The sequence below is a fragment of the Thermobia domestica genome, chromosome 2 (genome assembly GCF_964235325.1).
Source record: "Thermobia domestica chromosome 2, izTheDome1.hap1.1, whole genome shotgun sequence".
NCBI classification, from domain to species: Eukaryota; Metazoa; Arthropoda; class Insecta; order Zygentoma; family Lepismatidae; genus Thermobia; species Thermobia domestica.
This window is the reverse complement of record NC_137455.1, coordinates 17011475-17027470: the sequence shown is the minus strand read 5'-3', so window position 1 is coordinate 17027470 and position 15996 is coordinate 17011475. Positions and strand designations below refer to the sequence as shown.

Here is a 15996-nt window from a genome sequence, read left to right as displayed (position 1 = left end):
AATCGGAGAAATCGTCGAGCGCAAGCGTGTTCCAATTACGAGAGCCAAAAGTTCAAAATTGAACAGATTTTGCGAAAAAAAAAATTGAAGTAACCAATTTTTTTATACACGCTTTATTTTTGGTATCAGGGGTTTTCTTGAGTGGCCAACACAAAGATAAGGTCAAAATGTATACATTTTGCAAGATAAGATCACTTATTGGGAAAGAGGTAAAGGATAATGTCTTATAAACTTGCAAATTCCTGCACTATAAGGAAATTTTCACCATTTATGCTTCGATTTAGTTTGAATCCTGAGGCGACTGGTTGTTCATGTCTCACCAAGCGAATGTTAGTTTTTTTTTTTTTTTTTTTTTTAAACTATATGCCCTGACTGATATACAGGGTGGCCCAAATGTAGTTATATAGTCCTGTATGTTTTATATATGTAGGTCTGTATACCTACTTTTGGGCCACTCTATACAGCCGCGGAAGTACAGTCGGTCAACCCGCTCTATCCACATTGCCACCGAGTTCGAGCCACGGTGGTGTTGTCCTTTTGTTGAACCCTTATCCAATGCTGCTCCCAGCCTCTGTTAAATGGTCAGCTCCTAAGAAAGCCAACTTTGGGGATAAGGGCTTCCTCACTTTCTTTGAGAGCCTCCTTACGTATTTTAGACTGGGTCTCGATTCCTGCCCCGTTGTGTTCGTCAAGGAACAATTCCTTTGTCTTTCTTTTTTTAATCCGACATTGCTATCTTTATTTCTTCTTGCGTTATTGATCTTTAAACATAGTGTACAGCGTGGTTTGGACACATTTCACTCGCAAGCTGCTTTCTACATTTCTTCACGTGGCATTTCGTTCTTGTTACAGAGTGGACCATTCCTCCTGATACGTCCTTATAACTTTTAAACTAATGGATAAAAAACGCCGAAATTTCGTACTATACAAATATCGGCAGCTGAACATTGTCTGACATACTCAATAATATAACTAGATTAACACTATGATCTTGAAGCTTTGCTGGCGTCTACTATTAATCCAATGTTCTCGGGATTGCTGCCAGAGTAGGTGTTGCTGTGCTGAGCTTTCGTTACCATACAGCGGCAACATCTTCAGAGCTATGTGTTGAAGTGTGCTGGTCGTACAGATTATATAGTGGTCTTTAAGAATCGCTGTGTTCCTATTGGTTGTTTTAGTTGGCCAATGGCGTGCTCTGATTTTGCTGGTGGAAACTAAAAGAACGAAAAGAACCATCAGCCAATCAGAGAGCAGTTTCCACCAGCAAAATCAGAGCACGCCATTGGCCAACTAAAACAACCAATAGGAACACAGCGATTCTTAAAGACCACTATATAATCTGTACGACCAGCACACTTCAACACATAGCTCTGAAGATGTTGCCGCTGTATGGTAACGAAAGCTCAGCACAGCAACACCTACTCTGGCAGCAATCTCGAGAACATTGGATTAACAGATTAACACTGTTGGAAATCCAACATAGTTTCATTTTTTAAATGATACTACGTGAAGTTATTACATATTTCAAACCTACATGTTACACGAATACTTACTATGCTAGTTGTATTATTCACTGTTGCAAACTAAGTACACTACAGTATCACAAACATCGAAAAACAAAAAGAAATTTTGGAGAGTTCTACAATAGTAATAACGCAAGTACAATGATGGGGTAAATGTGCATCTAAAGGACGTTAATGACAATTACCACGGTGACCTTATGACACATTTCGAACAAGCATTAGACCAAATTCAAAATTGCATATTCATTCAAAATTTGACTGTTTCCAAAAGATTTTAATTCGAAAAATTGTTTTCACATATATGGTTTTTGATAAACATAAATATCATAATACTATTTTAAAACACATTTTTCTGACCAGAACAAAATGAATTATTTAATAATTATACGATTATCCAGATTATACGATTATCCAGATTATACGATTATCCAGATTATACGATTAATAATGTGTTTTAAAATGTTATTGTGATTATCCAGAACCATGGAGTATATTTATCATAATACTAGTACAGTAATTTAATATCTCAATACCATTCGGTATACGAAAAAATGGTAAAATTTAATATATTGCTTACAATGGTGTATTTGAGGGAATTTTGTAAAAATACAGGTAATTTTTGATTTAGTTTGCTTCTAGAACATTACAGTAGTAATCAGGCCCGTATTTAGGTAAATGCTACTCTGTGCTCGAGCACAGGGCGGCAGAATTTAGGAATTCTTTTTAAGATTCACAATAGAGTAATATTTAAAACTAGCAACCCGCAGAGTTGCGCGCAAGCGCGAGAAAACATGTTAATTTGTTTGATTCGCTCTAATTACGTACAATAGTTGCTAATAAGTTGCTTATCTGATTATTTTTAAGAAGTCATCCTCTCCCACTCTCATCCCAATGGGTGAGGATGAACTTGAAAGTAATGAAACTGATACTATCAAACTCAGCGACCTCGAAAATTATGAATTCAACATTAATATATCGCACATCCGGTAGAAGACTGTTGGGAACATGACTTTTAAAGTTTGTTATTCTATCAAACTCACTCCCTGGAATACTGGTATTTCTGCCATCTAGGGGTTAATTTGTTTAGTTACTATTACCAGGTAGAAAATATCACCAGGTAGAGCTCGCTCCTCTCTATTTATTTTCTTCAAAATTTGCATTGTTTGAGTTGTAACACTCTTCCGGGTGTGCGATATGTCATTTTCGATATCTCGCCTCCTCCCTGGATAGTGGAGTATGACCTTGAAGTTGAATTGGATTAAAACTATCACTATTCATCTCAGTGACCCCAAAAACTGTGAATTCAACTCTAATATTGGTCGTTTTCGGAAGGGGGAGGGGCAAATTTTGTGCAGGGGCAGCAAATTACTTAGAGCACACGGGCGCACAATATATAAATACGGGCCTGACTGTAATCACAAGTTTTCGGAATTAAACAATTTTAAGCAGTATTGTTTACAAGTTTAACAGTTTTTAACATATCTCCAGAACATCGCATATTGCATGTTTTGGATATTGCATTGCTGTAAACAAAGGGTTTTGAGAAAGTCAAATTCTCAATTCGTTGTAACTTTGTTCGTATTCATTCGAAATCCGTCATATCACGATCATAATATTAGACACTAAAGTTCCTTTAGATATGCATTAGCTCGTTTGTCTCACTTGCGTTATTACTGCTGACGAGGCCACCAAAACTTGGCTGCTTGTGATACTGTAGCGTCCCCACTGAATAATAACAACACTGAATAATAAATGTAATATTGTAAGTTTTCGTTTGACATGTACGTAGGTTTGAAATTATATTAACATGACATAGTGCTATTGAAAAAATACAATTTTACGTTGGGTTGGCAACATTGTTATTTTGGTGGCAGCGCAGAGTACGTCAAACAATGTCCCCCTGCTAATATTTGAATCCATCCTGATCCACTCTGTATATTGGAGGTGATCATTTATCTTAATACATCCTTGTAACTTTTAAACTAATAGATAGTAAACGCTAAAATTTAGCACCATGCAAATATTAGCAGGGGGACATTGTTTGACATACTCTGCGCTGCCACATGTGTGTGGCTCATAGCATCCTTTTTGAAAGCCTGTTAAATAATGTGGTAAGCCTCCGTTACAGATTTTTCACGCAGGAATCAAAATTTCAAACACACTTTTTGTTCCTTTAACCTTCAACCGCTCGCGTACTGCGAATTCACGTTTCCGCTTGCGTCGACAGCAATTTGGCCGTCATCGATTATTCACGTTTCCCAACATTGTGCATGATGCAAAGTGAATGTTTTGAAGTAATTACGTTTAGTAAATTAAAACAAATCACTGTTGACCAAAAAATATATTTACCTTAAATTATAACGCTGCAAAATATGAATGAATACACAGTGAACAAAACACGAAAGAACAGAATTAACTTAATCAACGTCCATGTCACTGTCCTCGTTGTGAGTTTGCTGGCATTTATTGCAAGTAGTAGAATTGATTGAATGCTTTTTGCACATGTTTTTCCATAATCTGTATACTCAAGGCGAATTCTAAGCTAATCAACATGTCACTGTCCCCGTTATGAGATTGCTGGCATGCATTGAAAGTAATAGTAATGGTTGAGTGTTTTCTGCATTTTTTTTTTCACAATCTCTACCTTCAAGTTTTTTTTTTAACCCGCAAATGTAGCAAATACCTCTTCGGATTGGTTGGACTGCTTCATCATCGGTAGTTTGCTCTCTGTATTGTGCCAAGAACACCAGCAAATCTTTTGGTAAAGTTGAGATATACGAACGGCCTTTCAGGTTTTCATTCATTAGCTCTACAGTTACGGTCTTGTATTATTTTTGATGTTAGAGCAGTTAAAAATGAAACAGCCAAAGAAAAAATAGTGAAACTTTAATTACAATTTTTTATGTAGTTGCACAACAACAAAAAAATCACGTTTCCGCTCGCGCTCAAGGCAGATTGGCAGTCCATCCTCCACCACCAACTTTGAGATTGTACTGTGCCGGAAGTAGGCGCTGGTTAGACTGCAGCCGCACAAAATCTAAAGGGCGCGAGTGTAAGTAGAGAATACACACCCTTCCAGCCATAATCTTAGCACTCTGGGAAGAAGTACATAGAAAATTTAAAAATGACGGCCAATTTGCAGCGGGAGCAAGCAGATGAAGGTTAAATTTGCCATATCGATTTCGCAGGCGGCAAACGAGAACAGTTGAGAAAACTAACACTACGATCAAATGTAAACTTCCTAAGCACACGCCACTTGGGCAACTGATTTGAGGTCTTTACTAGCCCATGCTAGCGTGTAGAATAATTTTAATTGGAAACTAACACAGTTTTATTATAAATAACTGCAATATATAAAGCACAAAAGTTTATTACACATGTAGGTCTTTGTCTCATATAGTCTCTGCGCTAAAAGGGATGCTACACTTTAACCCCACAAACCGAATATATAACACAATCTTTATCGCTCTTTAATTGTATTTCAATGAAGACTTTGCATTTCTTAATTTCCACATCCTTTTGCGTGCGAAAAATCTTGCAGGTCATATAGAAATTCTGCTTCCACTAGTTCACAATAACTTCTATTCCTGATATCAGTATATTCTGCTTTTATTAGTTCACAGTAGCTTCTATTCCTGATAGTATATTCTGCCGTTATTAGTTCACAGTTGCTTCTGTCCCTGACGTCGGTATATTCTACTTTTATTAGTTCACTGTACTCCTGTTCCTGATATCAGTATATTCTGCCTTTATTAGTTCACTGTACTTCTGTTTCTGACATCAGTATATTCTGCCTTTATTAGTTAACTCTACTTCTGTTCCTGACATCAGTATATTCTGCTTTATTAGTTCACAGTAGCATCTATTCCTGATATCAGTATATTCTGCCTTTATTAGTTCACAGTAGCTTCTGTTTCTGACATCAGTATATTCTGCTGTTATTAGTTCACAGTGGCTTCTGTTCCTGTTATCAGTAATCACGAACGGTCGAAACTGAGATATGACCGAGACGGTGTTGACAGACGAAGGCTCAAATGCTAGCACCAAATTATTCTTAAAGGATTACGAATGAAATATACCAGCTTTACATCCCATGATTATGCCCTTTAAGCTAAAGGAGACGGCGATGGTGAGAATGAATGATATGGTGGAATATGAATGTGGAAAACTGGAAAACCCGAGAAAACTCACGCACACGGTGCTTGTCCACCATGAAGTTGACTTTATGCGAGTTGGAATTGAATCAGAGATCTTACGCACCAAGATAACGTTGAGGTGAAGGTAGACAGGAGGTACGAACGCAATTTGTTGTTTTCTCTGTATACACATCGTTGAGTTGTATTGTTAACAGTGTGAGAAATCAATTCCTTTAATTAATACTATTTGCATCAACTTTAAAAACCTTTTTAAAGTACCAACATTATCATTTCTTGAATTTAGTTTAAAAACCGGAAGAAATCGTTTTAAGGGAAAAATAAAAACGTAAAACGTAAGAGCTGCAAGCCCTACATCCAAAATTCACAAGTGTCTTCTTCAGTCTGTTGTGAGTTGACAAAGAGAATAGTTTCTCATTGAGGGGATAGTCTTTAGGATATATGTAGTTGATTAAACTACTTATCTGAACGAGTAGTTTTTTTTTTTGTTTCTGTTTTACTTATTTTTTATTTATTTTACTTAATTTATTTATTTTTTGATTATTGAATGACAACCATAAGGAAAACCTTATTTTACGAATATGAAATTCACATATGGAATAACGAAACAAAAAACTTTAAATTCACATATGGGATAACGGAAGAAACACAAAACTTTAAATTCACGTATGAGATAACGAAAGAAACAAAAAAACTTTAAATTCCATACGGGATAACGGAAAAAACAAAAAACTTTAAATTCACGTATGAGATAACGAAAGAAACGAAAAACTTTAAATTTACATATGGGATAACGAAAGAAACAGAAAACTTTAAATTCACATATGGAATAACGAAAGAAACAAAAAACTTTAAATGCACATATAGAATAAAAGAAACCAAAAAACTTTAAATTCACATATGGGATAACAAAAGAAATAAAAAAAACTTTATATGAGATAACGAAACAAACAGAAAACTTTTAATTCATGTATGGAATAACGAAAGAAACAAAAAAAACTTTAAATTCATATATGGGATAACGAAAGAAACAAAAAAAACTTTAAATTCACATATGGGATAACGAAAGAAATAAAAAAACTCCTTTCTTAACAATTAGGACAATTTACTTCCAAGCATAGAAAATAAATAGAACAATTTGTTTATGCACATAATATATATATACATTCATTATTACTCTGATTTTTTTTTAAATAAACGTATTTTACATATTCCTAAGAATAATTTCAGACATATGTAGACATGGTAATTTATTTTTACTTTATTCCCTTACATAATTCACTAATATTATGCAGTTTTCGAAAAGTAACTGTAGAAAAACTGTCGGAAAGAAATTCCAGTTTTTCGGTTAATTTTTAACCTCCGGAAAGTGTTTACAAATATGCAGCGTCTTCAGGATGCAGAAGAACATTTTCATTATCTCCTGCAAAGGGAAAATGCACTGCCGTACGTATCATTTCAAATTTCACTCATCTACCATTTCCATTGCAGAGTAATTTTGCATGCACAAGCGTCAAAGATTGAGGTAAGGATATAAATTGGAAAGAATGAAATATATATAATATATCGTCGCATAAGAACCAGAGGAACCTAACTCCAAAAATGGGGTTTTCGTTTTCTTCATGTTTGGGCATAATTTTGAAAGCCCCACTGGTGTAAATGGAACGTAACGCCATCTGTTCTCCTTGTCTATCATCTGTTGTAATGGTGTTCAATTACTATCTTATTAAAAACACATCTTTCTAAGAAAATAATATTTTTTGTCCTCTCGCCTCCTGTAAACCTACGAAAATGGAGTTAGGTTCCTCTGGTTCTCATGCAATGATATATTGCAATAAGATAACGTTCGAATACGTAAGCCTAAGAAAACTCACAGAATTATAGACATTCTAATTGCTATCTATTCATCATCCAGTTTGGAAATCGCTCCTTGTAGATTTGAACTGTTTCTGATTTCTCTATGTTCCATTGTTTTGTAGACAACGAAGTTGCTAAAAAGACATAAGAACTTTACTTACTCTGATACTTACTACGTAATAAAGTTTCTTGTAAACGAAACGTGTTACATAAGAAAGGAATGGAAAAGAACACGTTAAATGAAGACTTTTCATCAAACGTTTTTATATTATTTGAAGTTTTGCGGAATAAATGACGAGATTAGCGTAGGTCTTAATATGGATTTTGAATAACACGTAAAACTTAGTTGTAGAACGCTGGTTGCCAAACTTGTGAAGCGTCCGAGCTACTGTACCGTTTTTAAATTCCACTGTGAGCTAACAACCAAAAGAACTACCAACATTTTTTTTTAAACTTACATTTGTTTATTGCCTACAAACTTACATCCCTAATAAATACGAAATCAAACTATCCACGTTAGCAAATGTCTAATACACACCAGAAAAACAACGTGTACAACCCCTCGCGTGTACAATCAACTATGAGACGAGGCTGACAATGGCAGTTGCGCAGGAGAAACAAGCAGTTGTTGTCGTCAGCGCCCCCTATCGTTAGCGTCAGCTCAGTGGAGGAATCAAGGTTAGCCAACCGGACCGTTAACGCGATTTACCGAAAATGTCCCCGCGAGCTACTAGTAGCTCGCGATCGACGGTCTGACTATTCCTGTTGTAGATGATAATGAGGTAACGAGATAAATATTTATGGAATTATTATGTAAGCCTACTAGACAAGGGCCATTTAATGTACTTGTCCTGATGACTTGTTAGAGGGAAGGTGTAAACAATTATATTAGGAAAGCTGATATATATATACATATATATATATATATATATATACAGGTGTATAAATAATTATTAACTTATGTATGACTTACAGCAAGGTTCAAAATTCCCGGTCGACAGGTCGCCATTGGTGACTAGAAATTTAGAGCTGGCGACCAGTGTTCAGTAGGAATGGTTTCTGCCCAAACTCACAGGGCTGCGCAGTTTGTTTCGCACGAATAATTGTCACTAAGTGAGAGGAAACACGGAATGTGAAGTCTTCACAACGGAAATGGAATGTGAAGTCTTCACAACGGACATGGAATGTGAAGTCTTCACAACGTTGTAATTCGCCCCTTCTTTTCTACAAGGCGTTACACTAACGTGAAATCTTATCGTAAGATATTTTGCTTGCTGCTGTCTGCTTTTGAAATTTTATGCTCTGATGTAATCTCTTTATCAAAACAAAGGCCGTAGTGGGGGACCTCTAATAATTTGTACGTGAGATACTGGCGACCATCATTTTTGGATCAACGAATGCGTTTGACTTTGAAATTTTGCGCCCTGACTTACAGTTATCATTTCGCTTCTTGGAAGAGGCCAAAGATGAATTGTTAAGGAACAGTCAAATTTGTGTTCGTTTCCGATCTAGAAGCCTACGAATATAAACTTCGAGGCTACACAATAGGTTTCTATAAAGTATACGTAGAAGATTTTTCCTGCTCACTGGTTGGCTTAATACCTTACTTAATACTACAGATATATTGATATTATTTCTGCAACACACCCTCAGTACAGCACATTTTCACCTTTAATCTGGAAAAAGACTGAAGAAGAATTTAACAATAGAACTCTCGATCGTTTGTAGAGTATGGACTATTATACTTCAAAACATTGTTCATATTACTAAATTACGAACTGCACTTATAGCCTATTTAGACACTCAACAATTTGTCCAAGAATCCCAGGTATCTCGGGATGAGCGTGACCTTCATCTCTCCTTTGGCAAAACTCTACTGCCGTATGCACTCAGCTGAAAGTCGAACTCTTAATTCAGGATTCCTTAGCTAGTGTGGTAGATAAGTTCTTGCAGTAGGATAAACAATCAGCTGACGTGCGTTGCTAGTAAGATCATCAGCATAGATTTTCTGATAAGGAAAAAAGAAAAAAAAGTTATTTAGTAAACACATAATAGTAACCTTTTACTACTGACAAAGCGTTACATTCTACGGAGACACTTGATATGAGGATAATTCTAATAATAATATTTACTTATTATTTTACCTCCCCTGATTATTCCTATACACGCAGACACTAGAGCCTAACAAAGAATCGAATCAAGGATAGTTACCGTACTAGGGTTGTATCGGAGATTTTGGCTTATGGGAAAATTCCTAAAGAATTCGAACACATGCCCGAAATTAGTACTAGTGGTGCCGAGTGAAGGAGCAGTGAGGGATTACACATATAAAAAATGCAGCTTATCACCTTTATGTAAGGTTGGGCCACTTTAGCTCGTAATATAGCTTGAACGTATTTATTCGGGAATTGAAACATATAATCCGTGATTTTTTTCCAGAGCAATAGTGGACCATTTTTCATGCAGTCAATCACTCAGTTGCGATAGTGATCACAAAAAAGAAAATCGTACTGGTAGACATCGCTGCTCTAAAACTAACTATCGATATTCAATGAGGTACAAATCGGGGAACTGAGTTGGCCAGCCAGGTGTTGGAACTTCATTTACATGTTCCTTAAACCACAAATAAACAAGTCTGGCTTTGAGTATTGACGCACTGACATCTTGGAAGACTGTGTCGTTGTTACAGAACAAATCTATAAAATAGGATACACCAGGACAACTGTAACATTTGTTACAAAATTAGTTGTGTGTACTATGATATTTATATGGTGAACTTTTATTTTATACAGGTGGCAACACTGGAATTGATATGGCAAGTTTTCTCGCCGGCTTAAGTCGCCATTATGTGGTGTTCTTCCTACCTGTTAAGAGGACTGAGAATAAGTTGAAGCAGTTAAAATCGAGTTTGTAATGAAATAAGTATTTTTACTAAGTGTCAAGATTAGTAGAAACTTCTGTATAGTAAGAATTGATTATTACAGAAGTTTATTTCAACGGATAAAGGATCTCGATTTCTTTCAATATTCGATATATAGAAAAAAAAAAGGCTGTGTGTGACTGAGTGTTCCGAAGCACTTATGGTATAAGTGAGTATATATTTAGATGTTCTTTTGTATTTGTTCTCCTTTCGTAACTTGTTTTTTAAAATTGTATTATAAGTGTTTCTTTAAAAGATAAAAAGAACGATCAGTAGACATAAAGTAAAGAAGCTGTCTATTTAGCTGTGTATGATAGGAGTTGCAGGGGAGGTAACGTAGCTTGGCAGGTGTTCCACCTGCATGTCTGATTTTGGTTACTCGCTTTGCGAGGGAAACTTCTTACGACTCTTATCTATGTTTTTTTTTCTTTTTTTTTAAACGAATTAAACTGTTTCTTTTTCAGAAGAGGAGAATAATAATATTTAAATGAACTTGCTTTCAAATGCAGTATTAAACGTCACAAATCTTTAACTTCTTTCAACTCAGCAATCACTGAATAACGTTTGCTCATTCTTCTTCTTCTTATTATTATTATTATTATTATTATTATTTTGCCCTCTCCCTTGAAAAAACAAAGAAGAAGTTAAAGAAAATAAAAATAAAACTTATATTCAGTTTTCAAAGAGAATTAATCCAAGGAGAAATTTGATGTTAATGTTACTTATTACTAGTCATATAAATTACTGTCAAACGCTTTAAGAGCAAGTATTACTAATTTGTTAATTTGCGAGGATAAAATTTGTACTATAGTTTTGTTGGTTTTCTTAATTATTGAAAATAAAATATTTTGTTATTTTTAATACAGTAGTTACCTATATATTCTCATGCAACTATCCCTTTAAATAATTACATTATTTTTTAATGGGAGGAATCTGTAACTCTATATGGTTTTGCATGTGTGGGTTTTCTCCGGTTTTATTATTTCAAACGGAATACTAGGGTCGGATTATTCGGACACTTGCGAATTTGTAAGTGTGGTTACACAACAGAATATCATAAAACTGCACTCAACACCAGCACAAAGTCATCGCTTCTTTGTGTGTCTGTCTTACACAAATTCGACCTTTGTCGGAAACAAGGAGAAACATGACTCGTCTTCTTATTTTTGATATATTTTCTAATCATCTACAGTCCGTGTTTTATGTCATTGGCACCATCTTCTTCGCCCTGCCGTGTTGGCAAAAATAATAAGAGGTTTCGAAACCAAAATCCAACGGACGCTTTGAGGTTATGTAGTTGTCATCGGATTGTAATTGTCCCATAAGGTCGGCAAGTCAGTTGTGCCGCATCTACTTTACTACTCTTTATGACACCCGTTTTCAATGTTGGATGATTTCCCTAGCCTTGACTTCCGTCCACTACTCCTCTAACTTGATGACGTCTTGCCACGAGTTCTGTATATCATAATCACAAAAATTGTTGTTCTTGATACACACATCACAATAGTAGTCCCTTTAAAAAAGAAAAAAAAAAGAGAGAGAGAGAGAGAGAGAGAGAGAGCAAATCTTATAGTACCAAAACGTCAGAAAACCGCATCTCGAGTGTCACTATTCATCACAGCGTCCCAAAAAACTGTGGACTGGACATTGGACATTTGATTTTTGATTAATTTTACACACCCCTTTCCAATCTCGCCCTCATGGTGAAAAGGGGATGAATTTCGACTCAGTGGGCATCAGGAGTGTCCCATTCATTTGAGTGACTGAAAACTAAGAACTGGACATTAATATCGGCAGCTTTCGATTATTTTTACATATTATCCCGTTACCACATACCCTCACTCTATCTCGACCCATGCAGAAAATGGAATAAAAATATAAGTTAGAAAAAAGGTCAATTTATGTATAGAAAATCATCAAAATTGGTCCAATGGTCTAGGACAGTTTACAGACGAACACTGTTATAATCATTTTTCTTTATGCATATGTAGATAGAAAATGTCCACAGTTAAAACGTAAATTTTGAAACACATTGGGAGATGTGTTTCCGTAATTCTAATGAAAAGCTTATACATAGAGTTTCATCTTTCTAACTTGAGAGGCTCACCCGCTCTATTCACCTGAAGATACACCCTTTAGTCAAATAAGTGCGATATAAACCTAAGTTAGGCCAGATGTACCAAAAATAATAAAAATCGATCCAGCGGTCAAGGAAGAGTACGCAGACAAACATCGTTACCCTCGTTTTTATTTATATAGATAACCAGTGGCGTGACAGCCCTTTGCGAGTCTAAGCATGCTCCAAAACCATGTTAGCGATCGACGGAGCCTAACGACAAAAAACGTGTTCAGCGCATCGTGTCCCCGTACCAGAGCCTTTTACGTTTGTTGGCTGTCACGTCTTTCTTCACAGGGCTCCCCAGATTGCCTCGCGACATTGGTGGACACTACAAATTGGGATGCACCGGGAATTGAACCTGGGACCACTCTAATCACTAGACTACCGAGCTCCCAACTATATGTTCTTGATATTAAATTGCAGCAATGGTAACAAATGCAAAACATGATAATTAATCTTTCGCTTGCTGTCAATCGATAGAAGCAAATCATGCAACGAAATATGCTCTGAACGGGGGCACAGTGGCTCAGTGGTGGAACGCTTATCTGTGGTATGTGAGGTCCCTGGTTCGATCCCGTAAGTTTGTGGTGGACAACATCGTGTTCATGGGTTTTCATTTCATTTCATTTCTGATCTGGGAGGGGCGCGGTGGCTCAGTGGTAGAGCGTTCACCTCTGGTGCTTGGGGTCCCGGGTTCGATCCCAGCCTCCGCCAAGTGAACTTTGTGGTGGACAAACACCGTGCTCGTGGGTTTTCTCGGGGTTCTCCCGTTTCCTCCCACTTTCTTCATTTCACTCATCTCTCATTATCACCGTCTCCTTTAGCCTAACCGGCATAAACGTGGGACGTAAAACTTAAAGATTTCATTTCATTTTTTTTCATTTCTGATCTGAACGATCTTGCATGTTTCCAAGTAGTTACTATGTAGATATGTAATTGGTGAGAATATGCTACTCTCGTGGTACGGTGCTTAATCGATTCTACATAAAACGTTTTCAATAATTACCCCGAAAAAATACTCATGAAACCTATTGCATGCCAAGCTAATCTAGTCTGGACTATTCCTACCAATCTCTCTAAGATCCTGCTTCTTTCATCTTAAGTCAACCCAAAGGATTTTCTCCACAGGTTCCACTTCTCAATACACTCGATACACCCCACGCGTACTTCTTATGCGAGAAGTCCTGCGTATTTTACGATGTCTCTATTATTTATCCGCATGATTCGATACAATGTCCAACTCTCTATCATGAATACACATGATATTCCGTGACATGTGTGAGTTCTTCTCTATCATTTATCCGCATTATGATCCGCATTACATGTGCGAGTTCTCGATTCGATGAAATTTGTGAGTTCTTCTCTATCATTATCCAAGTGATATTCTATGATATGGCATGCGTTACTTCTCTATCATTTATCCGCATGATATTTGGTGACAGGTGCTAGTTCTTCTCTATCATTTAACCGCACGATATTCGGTAGCATGTTTCAGTTCTTCTCTATCATTTATCCGCGTCATATTCGAAGACATATGCCAACTCTTCTGTATCATTTATTCGCATGATATTCGGTGAAAAGTGCTAGTTCTTTTCTGACATTTAAATGTATGATATTCAATGACATGTGTAAGTTTTTCTCTTCATTTATCAGCATGATATTTGATTACATGTATCAGTTCTTTTCGATCATTTATCCGCATGATATTCGGTGATATGTGCCAGTTCTTCTCTATTCAGTAATATGTGTCAGTTCTTCTACATTATTTAGCAGCATGATATTCAATGTCATGTGTGCGTTCTTTAACATTTATCCGCATGATATTCGGTGGCATGTGCGTGCCAGTTTTGAAGTTCGGTGTTATGTAACTTTTTCCATTCGCTCCCGTTGGTTATCCTTTTTTTTAAAACTCAGTATTTTAATAATATTTGGTGAGGAAAGATATAAACAAGCTAATGAAGTTAGAAAGCTACACAACGCTCGACTTCACGATAACTACAAGTCACAAGATATCCTACAGAATAAAATCGAAATACGAGGAGTGAACAGAAAGTTACAAAGCTTGCATTGAAACGGTTTATATTATTTCATACAACCAATACAGCTAACAGATAGTACATACATTAGGTTATTTTCGACAGTCTCCATATCGGTTGAGGCACTTGTCATATCGTGGGATGAGTTTGAAGATTCCGTCCTGATAAAAATCGTGTCCTTGTGTGTTCAGCCACGTTGTCAAGAAGTGTTTTACCTCCTCATCTGAAGCGAAGCGACGTCCTCCTAGATGATGAACGTTTTCGAACAACATTTCCAATTCTGTCACCAGATTCCATAACGTGATCCTCCTGTTGTCCTAAACCAGCTCCTCCACGCACGCTGTCTTCAAATCTGTTGATGCCGTGCTTGGTCGGCTACTGTGCTTCTCGTCGGTGACGTTTACTCTACGAGAAGTAAACTTTCGACACCATTCTGCGACATGCTGACGAGACATTACAGTCTCTCCGTAAAGCTCTACCAGCTCCCGGTGAATTTCAGCCGCGGTTACATGTTTCGCCCACAGAAATCGAATAACTGAGCGTACTTCTTCGCGAGACCAGTTTTTCAAACTACTCGCCATTTGTGTTTACATACAACTAGCGCACTAAGTGGCGGATGGGTGAAACTGCACAGTTGCCATCTCCGTCTATTGAAATTACCGCACACTCTTCGTTCCTCTACAACAGATAAAACTCCAGAAAAATCGGCCTTATAACCTTAGTTTCTGATCCTCCCTCGTATTTAAGAAGGGGGGACATGTCATTTACAGGGCTAATAAGCAGTGAATGGCTAGTTCTGGTAAGGAACCGTATAGGGTAAAAGATGTTAAAACCTAAAACCTCTTTTTTCCTACGGCAACAAACTTCCTCAAAAAATAAAATTAATTATATTGTAATGTCCCACGTGATGTAATGTATAAACAATTCCACACGCCAGTGTTTATAAACACCACCACGTGGTTTGGCAAGAGGATTTCACACCAGATGGGTCTACAATCACTTCCAGACGACGGCTTCTAGCCCCTCCCACGGAGCAGCAGCGCCACTGCCACCCAAGGAACTCTTTAAATTGGCTGGACGACGGCAATTCTGTACCAGTTTTCTGGTGACCCTCCTACTGTTTGCCACGGAACATTAGGAGTAACATAACCCCAGGCCTGTAGTCTGCTACGGGACTACGCCTATCCTATCTCCTGGCTTAGCCTGCTACGGGACTCTGTCTGGGAATCCTAACCACAGCCGCTTAACCTGCTATGGGGCTCTGTTGGCCACTTAACCCTCCTCTGCTTGCTACGGAGCATTAGGTCCCTATCTCCCCTTTGCTTAGCCTGCTACGGGGCTCTGTAGAGATCCTGTCTGCGACCTTACGGTCAACGACTACCTATAA

At 37.1% G+C, this 15996-nt stretch overlaps 1 protein-coding gene across 1 annotated transcript in view; it reads right to left on the bottom strand.

Moving 5' to 3' along the window:
* Positions 1-6765: 6765 nt before the first annotated feature.
* Bulli (regulator of MON1-CCZ1 complex protein bulli) overlaps positions 6766-15996 on the bottom strand; it is a 66454-nt gene continuing 57223 nt past the window's right edge. Inside the window, exon 13 of the mRNA XM_081739532.1 lies at positions 6766-9542. The gene's annotated coding sequence lies outside the window, so the exon portion shown is untranslated. The remainder of the gene's footprint in view (positions 9543-15996) is intronic.